The 18581-nt window shown below is 41.0% G+C and overlaps 1 non-coding gene across 1 annotated transcript; it reads right to left on the reverse strand.

Annotated features, from left to right (window-relative positions):
* Positions 1-16096: 16096 nt before the first annotated feature.
* Positions 16097-16203, reverse strand: LOC112082712. Its single transcript, XR_002897331.1, has one exon. It is a non-coding gene; the product is annotated as a small nucleolar RNA R71 (small nucleolar RNA).
* Positions 16204-18581: the final 2378 nt, after the last annotated feature.

Consider the following 18581-nt stretch of genomic DNA (forward strand, 5'->3'; position numbering starts at 1 on the left):
ACCCTGATTCAATCCTTGACCAACTCCATTACCAGCTCCATTACCCTGAGCCTGTTTCTCCTGAACTGGATGTTCTATATCCACCACATGGTCTCTTTGTTCTGCCATCTCAGCCTGATCAATCTGTCTTCCACGTCTGTCCTTTCTCCTCCTTGGTACCAAAAGATTGATGTTGTCGTTGAGGGGGAAAGGTGGACCACAGCTTCTTGATCTAGACCTGGTGTTCATACACCTGAAATCACAAACAGAACTTGAAAGTAATCAGTAAAAACAAGAAAGTAAGCACTTGATCTCAAGAACAGATCAAAGCTTAATGCTAAACAACCACAATTTGGCAACGGCGCCAATTGATAACTAAGAGTTTTCAAGTCTCTTTGTAGAGGTTATCAATCCCCTGTCTTGTAGTACAAGGGGTTTATCAATCCAAGAATGTGGTGATAGACACTAACCTATGTAATCAGGTTCTTAATTCAAGCAAACAAGAGTGGCTTGGTTAACTAGAGACAACTACAAACTTAAACAGGATTAAAGACTAATGAAATGATTAAACAAGAACTAAACAATGACAAATGGTGAGAATGTATGAATGATGATGAGAAAGGTCTTAGACATGATAGTGGATTAGGGTGCCTTCAGTGATAAACTAATAAGCTAATGAATCATGTGATCAAGCAACCCATTCAACATAAACATCTTTAATTAAGTTAATCCTCTCATGAAAGTATTAACTCCTATGCTAAAACAGTTTCTAACCCAATCATCATCAGTGAAACATGAGTTAACAAGCATTAAGAATCAGTTTAATCTGTCATTTAAGCATATAGACAATCATTCCCATGATGAATAACACTTAAACCTCTAACAACCTTGGTTCAGGCATTTCATCAAACACTTTTGGTGCTTGAAATGCCCAGAATCTAGACCAAATATGATTTGTATGGATCTAGCATAGAGAACAAGTTGTAGTGCATGATCTAACCCCTAAGCTCACTAATCTACCACTTAAGCACCCTAATCTACATATCTAAGACCTTAATATGGAGATTACTCACTAATCATGATCAACACACTAGATCCTTTGCAAGATGTGTTGTTAATCATGATTAGAAGTGTATAGATGAAGAGATAGATGATAGATTCAGAAGAAAACAGCTTTAAACACAAAGATCTCTTAAACTTTCTTGATTAAACACTCAATAATCGATGTTTCTCATCTTCGTGGAGTCTTTTCCCAAAAGAGGCAAGAGACAAAAGGAATAAAGCTTAGTTCTCTAGGAAAAAACCCTAAAAAGTATTTATATCTCTCTAAAAACAAACCGGGTCAGCCCGGAACAAACCGGGTCCTGACCCGGCTTTAATGGATAAAGTGGAAATCTTGCGGGTTGGTCCAGTGTCTCCCAGGTAGCATGCCCAAGTAGGAGTGTTTTGCGAGTCTTGCTGCGGCTTAATCTTCTTCTTCTTCAACTCGGAGGACCAAGGCGGTTTCTGGGGAATGTACAAACCATGCGGGTTGGTCTCCATTACACACAGGTCGCAGGCTCACACTACACGAAAACAGTTACTCACCGACTACATTTTGCGACTCATTATGCAGTCGTTAAAAGTACCGACTAAACAACGACTACTTGACGACTACCCTGCGACTAAACGACTTTAGTCGCCAATTAGTCGTCCATTAGCGACCACAAACTGTCGTCGTATAATAGTCGCTAATCGGCGACTAATGTACGACTACGCTGTTGTCGGTAAACTGTTGTCGTAAAATAGTCGTAATTTGGCGACTAAAAAGCGACTGTTGCGGCGAATCGCAAAAAATTAAACACGTGGTTAACGTTTTGTGGTTGGTGTATCTACTTTTAACAACTACGTGTTGTAGTCGTAAAATGGACGCAATACAGTCGCAAATTAGCCGGTAAATTATCTATATATACAGCTTACCGATTCTCGGCTGAATCACAATTGTGTCTTGGCTGAATCATAATTATCTTTTGGCTGAATCACAATTACGAGTTTTTTTTTATAAAATGTCAAGAAATTCTAATTATAGAGAATGGATGTATAAGAAGATTGATGAAAAGACAGGGAATTTCTCGGCTGAATTTGTAGAAGGAATGGAGCAATTCATGAATTTTGCAAACAATCAGCCTCTCACACAAAACAATGGTGGCAAGTTTTACTGCCCTTGTAGTGTTTGCAAAAATTGCAAATTTTTACCGGGAAGAAAAATTTGGAATCATTTGTATAGTAAAGGGTTCATGCCGGATTATTATATTTGGTATAAGCATGGAGAAGAAATTACTGATCTGGATTATGGAACTAGTTATGTTGATACAACTCATATAAGTGGGAGTGAAGAAGATCAAATGGGTCATATTGCTGAAAATAGTTATATGCATATGGTGAATGATGCATTTCATGATAACTATCATCAAGGTGATAACTATCATCAAAGTGATAACTATCAGAATGTACAAGAACCTGTACATAACCATTCCCAAAAGTTTTACAACCTCTTAGATGCTGGAAAAAAACCTTTATATGATGGTTGTCGGGAAGGCCACTCACAGTTATCCTTAGCTGCTCGGTTCATGCAAAATAAGGTGGATTATAATATGAGTGAAAAGTGTGTGGATTCGTGGGCTTCTTTGTTTACTGAGTATCTACCTGACGGGAATCATGCAACCAGTTCCAATTACGAGACAGAGAAACTGATGGGAAATTTAGGCCTCCCATTTCATAAAATTGATGTTTGTATTAACAATTGTATGATCTTCTGGAAAGAAGATGAAATGTGGGAGGAATGTAAATTTTGTCAAGCACCAAGGTATAAGCCGAACGAAGGTCGACGACGATCACGAACTAGAATACCATATAGTCGTATGTGGTATCTACCTATTGCTGACAGATTGAAGAGAATGTATCAGAACAAGAAGACGGCAGCGGCAATGAGATGGCATGCGGAGCACCAAGCAAAGGAAGGAGAAATGTGTCATCCCTCTGATGCTGCGGAGTGGAGATATTTTCAAGATTTACATCCCCAGTTTGCCGAAGAACCTCGTAACGTTTATCTTGGATTATGTACAGATGGGTTCAATCCTTTTGGCATGTCTCACAATCATTCCTTATGGCCTGTGATCTTGACTCCTTACAATTTACCCCCAGGTATGTGCATGAAGACAGAGTACTTATTCCTTACAATATTGAATTCTGGGCCAAATCATCCGTGAGCTAGTCTTGATATCTTCCTCCGTCCACTTATTGAGGAGTTAAAAGAATTATGGTCAGTTGGAGTAGATGCATATGATGTATCCTTGAATCAAAATTTCAAATTAAGAGCTGTGTTGATGTGGACGATAAGCGACTTTCCGGCATATGGTATGTTATCTGGATGGACGACCCACGGTAAATTGTCTTGTCCAATTTGCATGGAAGACACAAAGGATTTTTATCTGCCAAATGGAAGGAAGACGTGTTGGTTTGATTGTCATAGAAGGTTTCTTCCTCAGGGTCATCCATTAAGGAAGAATAGAAAAGACTTTTTGAAGGGTAGACACGCTATCAATGAGTATCCACCAGAGTCTTTGAACGGTGAGCAAGTTTATACCGAGCGGATTAAATCTGTCAAGCCCCCAAAAACATCGGAGTGCGGTGGAAACGGTCATGAAAAAAAGAAGGCTGGATACGGGAAGTGGCATAACTGGCACAAAGAAGGCATATTTTGGGAGTTGCCGTACTGGACGGACCTCAATCTCCGACATAATCTTGATGTGATGCATATAGAGAAGAATTTTTACGACAACATCATCAATACTCTTATGAGTGTGGCGGGTAGATCAAAAGACACAATCAAGTCAAGATTGGATATAGAACGATTCTGTGATCGAGCTCACTTACACGTTGATGCGAATGGTGAAGCACCTTTTCCTGTATACACATTGGAAGAAGCTGACAGGAAAAAATTATTGGAATGCGTGAAAATGGTACAATTCCCAGACGGTTATGCGGCAGACTTAGCAAGTTGTGCTGATATAGAGAAAGGAAAGTTTTCAGGCATGAAGAGTCATGACTGCCATGTTTTTATGGAGCGGCTACTTCCATTTATCTTTGCAGAACTTCTTGATCGCAATGTCCATCTTGCATTATCAGGTACTTTGTTATAAATCAAATCAGTTTAATTTACAATTGAGTATAATTACTATATTATATTAACCACTAGAGTTTGAATATTTTAGGGGTTGGAGCATTCTTCCGTGACTTATGTTCTAGAACTTTGCAAAAAGACCGCGTCAAAATTCTGAAACAAAACATTGTTTTAATCTTGTGCAATTTGGAAAAGATCTTCCCACCCTCGTTTTTTGACGTGATGGAGCACCTCCCTATACATCTCCCCTATGAAGCTGAATTAGGAGGCCCTGTGCAGTATAGATGGATGTATCTTTTTGAAAGGTTTTTCAAAAAGTTGAAGGCAAAAGCAAAGAACAAAAGATATGCGTCAGGATCGATTGTTGAATCGTATATCAGTGACGAGATAGCTTATTTCACAGAGCATTACTTTGCTTCAAATATACAAACGAAATCAAAGTAAATTTAAGAATATATTTCAAATATACAAATGTGTTTACTTTGGCTAAATTAAATCAGTTTTCATTAATTTAATTTGGTCAGGTTAACAAGATTCGATGAAGGTGAAGCCCCCGTATTTGATGTCCCTGGAGTTCCTGAAATATTTACTCACATAGGTCATCCAAGTGGTCAAATGCATGAAATATGGCTTTCAGAGAAAGACCATCGGGTCGCACATGCATATGTTTTGCGAAATTGTGAATACTTTCAGCCTTTTGAGAGGTATACATAATTTAGTATTTTTCAGTCGATGTATTAATATAATCTACTACTAGTTTTGTACTGATTATATGTTCATCACGATGAAGTATGTTTGAAGATTATATCTCTACAAAATATCCAGCACTCTCTGAAAAAGAAGTTTCCGCAAAAAGAGCTGACAAGTATCCTGCATGGGTGAAAGACTATGTAAGTTTAATTTATTAAAATTCATAGTTATGAATATATATTATTAAAACAATGATAATTTTTTTGATGTCTGCAGGTTACTTACTGGAATGCCACAAATCCTTTTCCTATTTGGGTTCAAGACATAGTACACGGACCTGTGAATAAGGCAAAAACCTGGCCTATCTATTTTACCCGAGGATATTTGTTTCATACGCAGAATCATGGAATGGGACGGAAGACATGTAACTATGGGGTCTGTGTCAAAGGAGAAAATTATACGGATGCATCAGATGATGCTGATTTCTACGGGACCTTAACTGATATTATACAACTGGAGTATGAGGGAATGGTAAATTTGAAGATCACACTTTTTAAGTGTAACTGGTATGACCCTGTTATTGGTAGAGGCACTCGAAGGAGCAATGGCGGCATCGTTGATGTTCTTTCATCAAGAAGATATAACAAATATGAGCCATTTATTCTGGGTATATATGTATATGTTTATATAACTAAATATTTACATACATATATTATATATAGTTATTGACATTTGTATATGTTGATATTTCACAGCTTCTCAAGCGGACCAAATTTGTTTCATCCCATATCCATACCGCAGGAGACCGAAACAATTGTGGCTTAACGTGTTAAAAGTAAATCCGAGAGGAAATATTTCTGGAGAATATGAAAACAAAGAACCTGCGCTTTTGCAAGAAATAAATGATGTTGCTGTCATGCTGACTACAATTGAAGATCTCGTAGTTGACAATCGAGTGCACGGGGTGAATCCGATAAATCTTGATTTCGACGTTGGAGATGCAGAACCTCATGATGAATTTCATTGTAATTTATCCTCTTCAGATGATGATGAGGAGGCTGAGGAAGAACCTTACTAGATTGTCTGAATCATTGTATTCTACTTTTCTATTTTGTATCAAACAATTTAATGAATAAGTTGTATAACTTACTATGTTAATCTTGTCTATTACTAATAAAAACATTGCGACTAAATGGTGACTAATATACGACTAAATGGTGACTGATTTGGGATTACATGGTTTTTGCGACTAAATGGTGACTAATTTATGACTACATAGGATTTGCGACTAAATGGTGACTAATTTACGACCAAATAGGCCCAAATAATTAACCTGAGATTAGGCCCAAATCTTTTAGAAGCCCGTCTAATTAACTCGACCCAAATACCTTACTTTGTCTTCCCCGTTGACATTTTCCCCAATTACGAACCCTAATTCCCATTTCTATTCTAAAACCATTCCCAAAACCCTGAATCCCTTCTCAATCTCTTTCTAAATCCCAGAATCAATCCCTTAATCCACACCGAAATCGACCTTCAAGTCTCGATTACAAACCCTTATCGAAGATGACTGGCGCCAAAAAGAAGAAATCACGAGGAGGTCTGCCTTCGTCGAAAGCACGAGGAGGTGTTTCTTCGTCCCCGCTGCCCTCTCAGTACAATTTCACTCCGATGACCGAACCCCCGTCGCCACCACCGCGAGTCCCCACATACACGCATGTGAGGGATTACCCACCGCCTCAACAGCTATTCCAGAACACCGCGGCTCCACAGCAACAGCCTGACCACCGCGACTCAGTCTCACCACCGCGACTCAGTCTCACCACCGCGACTCTCTCAACGATCACAACAGTCTCTGCAGTCTCACCAGCGCGCCTCTCACCAGTCGAACCGCCGTCGCACATCCAACTCAGAACAGTCTCAACAGCCTTCGTCCTCTCCGGTATCTCAGCAACGACCATCTCCACTTTCACAAGACGGAACATCTCAGTCCTCTCAAGCTCAGGCCGGTGAAGCTCAGAGTTCCGGTGGAGAAGCTTCCCTTGAAGAATCCACTGCAAATCTCGCAGAAGACCAGCTCAGGCTCCTTAATGCGTTGCTTATGAAGCCTGGCCGGGAAGAATATACAACTGTCCTCTCTCCCGTTCCTAAGCCAAATACAACTTGGTATGATCCTTTTAATGCTTGTATGTGTTTTTTTTTTTGTCGATTATGGTAATAATGCATAATGCTTGTATGTTTATCTGTTAATGCTTGTATGTTTGAATGTTATGTCGATGATGGTTAATGCTTGTTTCTTATTGTAGGTTTGGTCGAGATAAGTTTTCCTTGACTCGGAAGATTACCAAAATCTTCACAAATAAATTTGATGGTCATTTCTACAGTTGGACATGTGTTCCTCGGGAGAGACAAGAACGCTACTTTGTTGAATTCGCGGTAAGTTCTCTCATTCTCTTTTATATGTTTGTTTTGATGATTATATGTTTGTCTAGTCATTGCTGGTTATTGCTTTAAGTGTTTCAAATATGCATGTTTGATGATGCTTCTTCTCTCTCTCATGTTATTGCTTATATATGTCATCTTCTCTCTCTCATGTTTTGTAGAAAACCCACACATGGGATCCCCTCATAACCGGTGTGGTTCAAGAACACTTTGAAGCTATCTGTCAGCGCCGCATGAAGGACATGGTGAGCACCTGCAGGACTTCTTGAGAGCAGCCAAATTGGATTGGGGATACGCTCTGGGAAGAGATAAAAAAGGTTTGGGACACTGAAGATTGCAGAGAGAGGAGTGCGACCACTTCAGCAGCTAGGATGTCTGAACGTGGAGGTCTTGGTCCTCACGTGCATGTATCAGGTCCGAAGTCATATCTCCAAATCCAACAAGAAATGGTAAGTTTCTTTTACCTCTTTCATATTCAATCTGGTCATCATTTATAACTTATAACTCATTCATTGATCATTTTTTTCTTATCATGTCAGGAAGAAGAATTGGGAAGACCAGTGAGTCTTGGTGAGGTTTTTATCAAGACTCACGCCAGAGCAGATGGGACTTATGTCGATCGAAAAGCTCAGAAAGTTGCTGAAGCTTATAAGAAGAACTTGGAAGCCAAGTTTGCTGAACTCTGGGAAGAAAACTTAGGTGCATCTGATGGCACAACTGATGCTACTCGTCCGGAGCTATCCATAGAGGAAGACAACGAGCTGTTTCTTCAGGTAAGATTGTCTTTTTTTTATTGCTTTTTGTGTTTCGAATATGCTTTTTGTGTCTTTGGTATATTCAGTGACTCTTATTTTTTGTTTTTTCTAGTCCACATTCACGAATGAAAGAGGAGTTCATTATGGTGTTGGAAGTCTCTCACAGTCACGCAAACGGAAGAACCTTGGAAGCACTTCAACATTCAACACCTTACAAGAACAACTCTCTCAAGCTCAGCGCCTAATTGAAGAACAAGCAGCTGAGAACGCAAGACGTGAAGCAGAGCTCACCAAGGTTTCAGCTGCCCAACAAGCCAAGATCGACCAACTCACATTGCTGGAGAGGTATTTGAGAGAAACTGATCCAAGATTCTTGGATTTCATGGCTGCTAATTCTGCTCCACGTCTTCTGCTACAACCGCTGCTCCAGTCACTGATCCCACGGCTGCTGCAACCGGTGGTGCTCTAAACACTACTCCAACAGGTGCTGCAACCGCTGCTGGTCCAACCAATCAACCAAACGATCCTCATCAAGGTTCTCTTTCAACCTCATTTTGAATATCTCCTTAGTTTTGTTTTAGTGCAACCAGAAACTTTCATCTAACGGTAGTCTACTTATCTACAATGGTAACCTCATTTTGAATATGTCCTATATGGTAACCATTGTATTTCATTTTTTTGTTAACAACAATGTAATCACCTTAATGATGTAATACATTAGTTGTTTACTTATGCTTTTACATTTTAATGATGGGAATGGTTATTTCTGAATTTTTTGTTCACTGCATTATTAGTTTTGAACAACATTTGAATTGGATTCATAAAACAAATTCAATACCAATTTCATATTCGCCTGCAATAAATAGTCGCAAAACAGTCGGAAATATGTCGCAATATAGTCGTAGACTAGTCGCTAAACTATAGCAATCAGTCGCCAAATAGTCACTAAATATTACGACTGTACTGCAACTAATTTATTAACAATATTACGACTCCTACACAGTCGTAATTAGGTCGTAATGTAGTCGTTATTCAGTCGCGTACTTTTACGACTGAATTACGACTATATTAATAACAATATCACGACTCCGACACAGTCGTACTTAGGTCGTAATGTAGTCGTTATTCAGTCGCATACGTTTACGACTGATTTGCGACCGTGTCACGACGTCGAGGTTTAGTCGCAAGATAGTCGTAAATATACGACTGATTACCGACTAAGATATTTAGCGACTAAATATTACCGACTACCTTGATTAGTGGTAATGTAGTCGGGAATCCCAATAAAACGACTGATTTACGACTTTTCTTGCTGTCGCATTTTCCGTGTAATCGTGTAGTGTCAAGTCGGAGTAGATTGCGAGTGATCGTGCGGCTTGGTTCCAGGCGCGGCCAACTCGCATGCCTAAGTCGCACGATCGTGGACTTAGCAATTTTCTTGCTCGGGAGCCTCAGACCTCATCCATTTATAGCTTAACCGCACTTCTCAACTCGCAGCATCAATTTCCAGGCATTCGTCTTCAGGCCTGCGAGTTAACCAAGTCGCAAGACTATCTCGCAGCATTCAGAGCAGCTTGGACCACTTTGCATTCCGGGAGGCGTAACTTCCAGGATATTGGTCTGAATTGTGTGATTCCGGTTTCAGAGCACAGAAGACGCATATATCTCCAACTATGGTAATGGAAGCTTCGATGCTTGGAAAGTGGAAGGCTTCCTGGAGGGCTGGTCTTTGCAGTGCATTTACACGATCAGAGAGAAGCGTATAGACATGTGTCCATTCCGGAGACCGTATCTTCCTGCTCGTAGCTCCGAATTGAATGATCTCGGACGTTCTGGAAAGAGGACTCGAATGTATCTGATTATCATGAAGGCCCCGCAAACTGAATCGGCTTGGAAGTGCACCGTCCTTTGCATTCTTCGGAGCTCATCGGCTTGGTCCAAAACGGCAGCGAGACAGGAGTTTCTTCCCACGAGCTTAACTTTCTGCTCACGCGTCCGAATTGAATGCTTCCACTTGCTCTGGAACCTTGATCCAATCCTCTCCAACTTTGATGAAGCACCCGCCAACTGAATCGGACCGGAAGCTTCCCCGGACAGGCGATTTCGGAAACGTGTCTGCACTTAGAGATTTTGGCCGATACAATCCACTCGCAGTACGTGAGAATGGCCGATAAAATCCACCCGCGGTACGCATTTTGGCCGAGAAAAACTTTCCTGGTGCGCAAGAATGGCCGATAACCTCCAAAAACCCAATTTCACCATTTTTCAAGCCTTGACCACCATTCCACTTCCTGGATTCATCTTTCCAGCTCCAAATAGCTCCTAATGCACCTGATAAACACTCAAAACATGCAAAGACTCATTGGGACCTAATGCATCTCCTAAGTTCTAAAACAAACCCTAAGGACCTAAAATGCATGAAATAAAACATGATTTGGAATGAAATATGCAACCTAAATGATGCAAATTATGAACATATCATATACTGTATATATTATAGCCATTGTAATTTACCGAACCTGATATTTGATAATCTAATGACCTAATATACGTATTTATTTAGAATTTCTGGCCCGAAATCTTTGAATCCCTAAATTATTGCCCTCTTGATAAGTTTCCAATATATATACAAACACTAACAACTTATTTAGCCTTTTACATCTTATCGGAAAATGGAACCACTTGATTACATTGACGACTTGAACAACAGCTCAACTGAATGGTGCATCCGTGTGAAACTCGTGAGTAAGTGGTCTGCATATATACCACATCAAGGCGTAACATTAGAATTGGTTCTTGCTGATGCGAAGGTAAAATTTATCTTTTATGGTATCACTAATAAACTCCATTAATTCACATATATTCTGTCGTTTACAAAAATATTCAAATTCTTTCATTTGTAAAAAACCATACAATACGCGCTCGGGTTAGACGACAATTTCATGATTTATTCGAACCGCTGCTAACCGAAGGTTCATGGTTTGATATTGAAGATCTTGTTGTCAAGAGGTTATGCAGAAATGAGAGCTAAGATTCAAACTGTTTTTTAATCCAATTTATAATATCCACTTCCGTAAAGAAAATTCCATCTGTTCAAGGTTTGCTATTTGTAGTATTTTTATCTATTAGAAAGAAATACATCTTTGGTGATAAATTGTTTTATACATTTCTTTGCAGTTACCAGAACAGCAAATAATGGATTACGATTCTGATACAAGCTCCAAGCTGTCAAGGGCTTGTAGGATCTCAGAAGCAAAGGCTGGTCGATGGCCAAGGGGTTGATTCAAGTGAATGAGCAACTCTAGACAATTGAATCGGCTGGTGGAAGTGAAGGATGTGAAATGGATCGAAGTGCACCACACAAGTTGTGAAAGACTTGTGATACAACACAGATTCTTGGCTCTAGGAGGTACTGGTCTCAACTAGAGAAAAGAAGAACAAGTTTTACACATAAAACTCAATGAAAGAAAATTCTCGTTTATTTAATATCAAAGGTGAAAAATTACAAGGCTGTAATGGGACCTTATATAATGGTCCTAGCAGCTTAGACTCAAAGAAATAAAAAGACTCAAAACAACAGGACTTTTAAAAGTAGAGACTCAAAACAACATGACTTGTTTATTAAAATGCTACATTAAAGGGAAATAAAAAAGGAAAGAAATACTGTCTAAACTAATTGTCTCTGCAAGAAATCAAAGACAAAATCTCGTTAGTCAAAGAAATAAAAACTGATTGAACACTTACCTTATTTGATGGCCGAGACTAGTGTGTCTTTGACTGAGCTTTGAATCTTCCCTCTTAAGTTTCTTGGTTCATTGGAGAGATAGTCAGCATGTAGACTTGGGCTTGATTTGGTAAAAGGGGGCAGACATCTTGATTGCTTGAAGTTGGGCCTTTTGCTAGCTCTTGACTTTCTTCAAGTAATCCGGTCCAAGCTTGCTGTTTATGGGCTTCATTATGCGGCTCCACTTGCTCATGGTCTTTTTGCTGTCTCTCTTGATCCACTTGAGACATTGCTTGCTATTGTGTTGTACTTGTGTTGAAGGATCTTAGCTCTTTGTCTTATTATTGGGCCTTCATGAATGACCGGTACTTCGACATCTTGTAGTTGTGGCTCGGTTAAGTCTGGCTCAGCTTGAATGGCGTCATCATTCCCTCCCTCTTCAAGAGGTTTTGACCTCAAAACTGGATCATCTGCAAGTTATGGAGCTAGATCAGATACATTGAAAGTTCGAGATATGTTAAACTCACTTGGTAGCTCGAGTTTGTAGGCATTGTTATTGATCTTCTCTAGTATCTTGAAAGGTCCATCTCCTCTTGGTGCTAGCTTTGAACTCCTTTGGTTTGGAAATCTCTCATGTCTCATGTGCAGCCACACCCAATCTCCTGATTCAAACACCACTTCTTTGCGTCCTTTGTTGGCATGCTTCACATATTGTTCAGTTCTCTTCTCCAAGTTCTCCTTTGCCTTTTAATTTAGTTTCTTTATGAAATCAGCTCTTCTTTCTCCATCTAAGCTCACGGCTTCAGCAGGTGGTAATGGTGTGAATTCTGCTGGTGTCTTGAGGTTGAATCCATAGACTATCTCGAATGGAGACATCTTTGTAGCTGAATGCTGAGCTCTGCTGTAGGAAAATTCGATGAAGGGTATGCACTCCAACCAGTTGTATATGTTCATAATTTGCATCATTTAGGTTGTATATTTCATTTCAAATCATATCTTATTTCATGCATTTTAGGTCTTTAGGGTTTGTTTTAGGACTTAGGTGTTGCATTAGGTCCCAATGAGTCTTTGCATGTTTGGAGTGTTTATCAGGTGTATTTGGAGCTATCTGGAGTTAAAAAGGTGAATCCAGGAAGAGAAATGGCGATCAGGACTTGAAAGATGGTGAAAATGGGTTTTTGGAGGTTCTCGGCGATTCTCACGTACCGCAGGCAACTTTTCTCGGCGTTTTCCATGTACCGTGAGTGAGCCTCTCGGCCAAAACGTGTACCGCGGCTAAGGTCTCTCGGCCAAAATTTCCGAGTACAGACACATCTCAGAAATTGCATCACCTGAAGGTCTTGCCTGTCAATTCAGTTGTCGGGTGCTTCATCAAAGTTGGAGAGGATTGGATCATAGTTGCAGAGCAGGTGGAATCATAGGATTTGGAGGCGTGAGCAGAGAGTTAAGCTCGTCGGAAGGCACGCCTGTCTCGCTACCGTTTTGGACCGACCCGATGAGCACCGAAGAATGCGAAGAACGATGCACTTCCAGACCGATTCAGTCTACAGGGCCTTCATCAAGATTTGAGATAGTTGTGTCTTCTTTCGAGAAGATAACGTTTCTGGAACGGTCGCATGTCTAGAAGCCTCTTTCTGACCGTGTCAATGCACTGCGAAGAAGAGCCCTCCAGGGAAATTTCCACTTCCCAAGCACCGAAGGTTCCTTCACCAAAGTTGAAGATGTCTGAGTGTTCTGTCCACTGAAGTTGGAATCGCACCATTTGGACCAGTATCCTGGGGGTTACTCTCCCACGAATGTGAAGTTGTCCGAGGAGACCTGAAGCCTGCGAGATAGTCTTGCGACTTGGTTAACTCGCAATGCCTGGAGATTAATGCCTGGGGGTTGAGCTGCGTATTGAGATGTGCAAGTAAGGTATCACAGCGTAAGGTCTAAGGTTCCCGATCAAGAAAAATACTAAGTCCACAAGCGTGCGACTTGAGCATGCGAGGTGGCCAAGCTTGGAACTGAGCCGCATGAAGACTCGCAATTAACACCGACTTGAGCATGCGACTTGGGAGTGATGAAGACCACCCCGCACATATTTCTGAAAGCCCCTGCTACACGGTCGTGCGAGTTAAGGAGCAAATGGAACTGAGCAGCACGAAGATTCGCGTTTTACACCGAGAGAGTAATACGGCTGGGCTTACATGGGTTCTATCTCGTTCAAGCTTCTTCCTTTGGTTGTGCGAGTTAGGCATGCGACTTGGGACTAAAGGAGGACCAAGTCGCACACATATTCTCCCCAGATTTCGTCTTGGTCATGCGAGTTGAAGAGGAAGAAGGCTGAATCGCACAAAGACTCGCAGAACACACCTAGATGAGCATGCGGCTGAGATTAAAGGACTTCAGGCTCACAAGACTGCTTCTTTAGCTGTGCGAATTAGGCATGAGACTTGGGATGCTCCTGACCAACTCGCACACTCGTCATTTTACCCATTAAAGCCGGGTCAAGACCCGGTTTGTTTTAGAACCTATCAATAGTTTTTTAGGGTTTTACCCCATGGACTTAAGCTTTATTCCATAATCTATTTGCCTCTTTTGTGTAAGAAAACTCCTTTTGAAGAGAAATATCTGATTTTGGGCGTTTTAATCAAGAGAGTTTGAGAGATCTTGTATTTAAAAGCTGCAAATCCATCATTATCTATCTTCTCCATCTACATTTCTCATCATTAATCATGCCAATCTTCTCAACTTGCAATGGTTTAAGAGAGATTAGCATGATTAGTGAGTAATCCCCATATTAAGGTCTTAGATATGTAGATTAGGGTGCTTAGGTGGTAGATTAGTGAGCTTAGAGGTTAGATCATTCATATTCCATTCTCTACAACCTGTTCTTAATGCTAGATCCATACACATCATATGTGGTCTAGATTCTGGGCATTTCATGCACCAAAAGTGTTTGATGAAATGCCTGAACCAAGGTTGTTAGAGGTTTAAGTATTATTCATCATGGAAATAATTGTTTATATGCTTAAATGACAGATTAAACTAGTTCTTAATGCTTGCTGATTCATGTTTCACTAATGATGATTAGTTTAGAAACTGTTTTAGCATAGAAGTTAATACCTTCATGAGAGGATTAGCTTAATTAATGATGTTTAAGTTGAATGGTTTGCTTGATCACATGATTCATTAGCTCACTAGTTTAACACTAAAGGCACCCTAATCCACTATCATGTCTAAGACGTTTCTCATCATCATACATACATTCTCATCTCATTAGCTTACTTACTTGCTTGTTTAAGTTGATCATTAGCTCTAATTCTTGTTTTAAGTTCTTAGTTGTCGTTAATCATCAAAACCTCACTCATTTGGCTTGAATTAAGAACTGATCCTGCATCTTAGTGTCTACACATGATGGATTGATACCCTTTGTACTGCAAAGTGACAAAAGGGATTGATAACCCCTCAGTTAGAGCCTTGAAAACTCTAAGTTATCAATTGGCGCTGTTGCCAAAGTGTGATAGCATTAAGATTGTGTCATTTCTTGAGATCAAGCATTTTCTTTTATGTTTTCTACTTTCTTTCAAGTTCTGGTTATGAGTTTCAGGTGCATGAACACCAGGTCCAGATCAAGAAGCTGTGGTCCACCTTTCCCCTTAAATGACAACATTAATCTTTTGGTACCAAGGAGGAGAAGGGATAGGCGTGGAAGACAGATTGATCCGGCTGATATGGAAGATCAAAGAGAGCATGTGGTTGACATGGAGCAACCGGCTCAGGGTAATGGAGCTGGTAATGCAGCTGGTAATGGAGCTGGTCAAGGGTTACATCAGGGTAATGTTCATCAGGAACAGGTGCATCAACAGCAAGCTTATGTCCACCAGGGACAAGCTCCAGCTCATCAGCAAAGGCATCAGGCCAATGTCCAGCAAAGACAACAGGTGCACCACCAACAGCCCTTCCAACACCAGCAAAGGATATATGAGCAGCCACAGGTCTATGTTGGAGAGAATGACAGGGCCAATGCTCATCAGTATGGAGCTGGAATTCAAGCACCACCTGTGCAAAACAACAATTTTTGAAGTCAAGGCATCTTTGCTGAATATGGTCCAAAACTCAAAGTTCCATGGATTGGCAATGGAAAATTCCTTGGAACACTTGGATCAATTTGATAAAGTGTGTGACTTGACAAAGATAAATGGAGTTTCTGAGGACAGATACAAGCTCAGATTATTCCCCTTCAGTCTTGGTGACAAAGCTCACCAATGGGAGAAGAACCTCCCAAGAGGCTCCATTCAAACCTGGGAGCAATGCAAGCAGGCATTTCTATCCAAGTTCTTCTCCACCTCCAGAACAGCTAAACTGAGAAACCAAATCTCTAGCTTCACTCAACACAGCAATGAGAGTTTTGGTGAAGCATATGAGAGATTCAGGAGCTACACCAACCAATTCCCACACCATGGGTTTAGTGAGGCTTCACTTCTCAGCACACTTTATAGAGGGGCTCTTCTCAAGATTAGGAACCAGCTGGATACTGCCTCCAATGGTAACTTTCTGGGTAAAGAGATTCATGCTGCTTTAGAGCTGGTTGAGAACTTAGCAAAGAGCAATGATACATATGGAGAAGACTTTGATAGAGCCAATAGGAGTGAGAGTTCAAGCAGGGATCAAAGGTATGAGAAGGACTTTAAAACACTTGAAAGCAAGTTGGACAAGGTGTTATTGGCCACTCAAAAGCCAGTGCACTTTGTAGGAGAGTATGAGGAACCTTCTCAAATCTTTGAAAACATCAGTGAAGACGGTCTTACTCAGGAGGAGCTTAACTACATTGGGAATCAGAGGTTCCAAAGATATCAGTATGGCAATGCCAATCAGAACCTCTCTTACAGGAATCCCAATGTAGCAAACCCACAAGACAAAGTCTACCCTACCTCTCAAGCTCCACAGAACTTTGTTCCCAAGAACAACTTTCAAGGGTCTTTTCAACCAAAGAATCAGTTTGCTCAGAATCAGGGTTTCAGTCAGCAACAGCAACCATTTCAGGGTTCCGGTTTCAGTTCACAGTAGCAGCCAAAGGCACCACCAGGGTTTGGTCCACCACAGTTCCAGCAGCAGGCGCCGGTTCAACATCAGTTCCAGTCAGCACCTGTTCACCAGCAGCCACAGATGGGGTCAGATATGGTTGGGATTCTGCAACAGCTGCTTCAGGGTCAATAAGTGTTTGCAAACCAGTATCCATCAATGCAGCAGGACATAAAGGTATTGAAGCACAATCAGGCATCTAGCTCAAGGAACCAAGGCCAACTACCTAGTAAGCCTGAACTCAACCCCAAGGAATATGCTAAAGCCATCACACTGAGGAGTGGCAAAGAGCTACCTGGTATTGAGCACAACAATGTGATCATTGAGGACAATGATCAAACTGAGGGGGAGGCAGCCTTAAAAGATGATCAAGTTGCTGAAAGATCAAGGAAAGAAAAAAGTAAAGAGGTGGAAAAGGAACCTGAACCAGAAAAGATATATGTTCCACCACCTCCATACCAACCCAAGCTCCCATTTCCAAGGAGATTTAAGAAGCAGCTTGTAGACAAGGCAAGAGCTGTATTTGAGAAAGCTCTCAATGAGACACGACTCACAATGCCTCTCATTGATGCATTTTTAATGATGGCAAAGATGGGTAAGCTTTTGAAAGATGCCATTCTGAACAAGACTAAAGAGCTTCAAGGCATGGTGGTATTGAGTCATGAATGCAGTGCCATCATTCAGAAAAAAGTCCATTCCAAGAAAATTGACTGATCCAGGGAGTTTTACACTCCCTTGTGCCATAGGGCCTCTGCTATTTTCTAGATGCCTTTGTGATCTGGGAGAATCTGTCAGCTTGATGCCATTCTCCATAGCAAAGAAGCTTGGGTTTAGAGTCTTCAAACCTGCTAGGATCTCCCTTGTCCTTGCAGACAGATCAATTAGGTTACCTGTTGGGATGTTAGAAGATCTGCCTGTCAAGATAGGTAGTTTTGAGGTTCCAACTGATTTTGTTGTGTTGGAGATGGATGAGGAACCAGTTGATCCTCTCATTTTGGGCAGGCCATTCTTGGCCACAGCAGGAGCTATTTTGATGTGAGAGGTGGCATCATAGAGCTTCAACTTGGGTCTGAGAAGCTTAACTTTGATGTTAATGAGATGATGAAGAAGCCCACCATAGAAGGAAAATGCTTCTATGTAAAGACAATGGATCAGCTGGCTGATGAGTTGCTTGAGGAACTGAATACTGAAGACCCTCTTCAAGCTGGTTTAACCCAAGAACAAGGAGACCATGGGTTCTTAGCAGAAGAAAGTGACGGGTACAAGCTGTATTTGGACAATGCTAGAGAAGTTGGTCCAGAGACAACGTTTATGGAACTGGTACAAAGTGGCCCTGAAGTTTTGGATATCAGAAGCTCAAGCACAAGCCCACGAGCAGTCCAAGCAGTCATGGCCGTGGGTTCTTAGGTGAAGGAGCATGCTAGGCTGTTTGAGAAATACAACTTCAGTGCTGATTGGGATGAGTCTAAAGGCACCTCAGCTGGAACTCAAACCTCTTCCGCTCAGGTATGCTTTATGAGGTCTCAATGAGTATTATCCTGTCATTATCAATGATATGCTGTTAGAGGACCAAGAGCATCGGTTGTTAGGAGAGTTGAGGAAACATAGGGGAGCCATTGGCTACTCTCTGGATGACATTTAAGGTATCTCACCCTCCCTATGACTCATAGGATTCACTAGAAGAGAGTCATGTCATCCATAGAGCATCAAAGCGCTTCAATCGACTAAAAGAGTAGTGAAGAGAGAGAATCTCAAACTCCTA

This window comes from Eutrema salsugineum, unplaced genomic scaffold (assembly GCF_000478725.1).
Source record: "Eutrema salsugineum unplaced genomic scaffold, Eutsalg1_0 scaffold_8, whole genome shotgun sequence".
NCBI classification, from domain to species: Eukaryota; Viridiplantae; Streptophyta; class Magnoliopsida; order Brassicales; family Brassicaceae; genus Eutrema; species Eutrema salsugineum.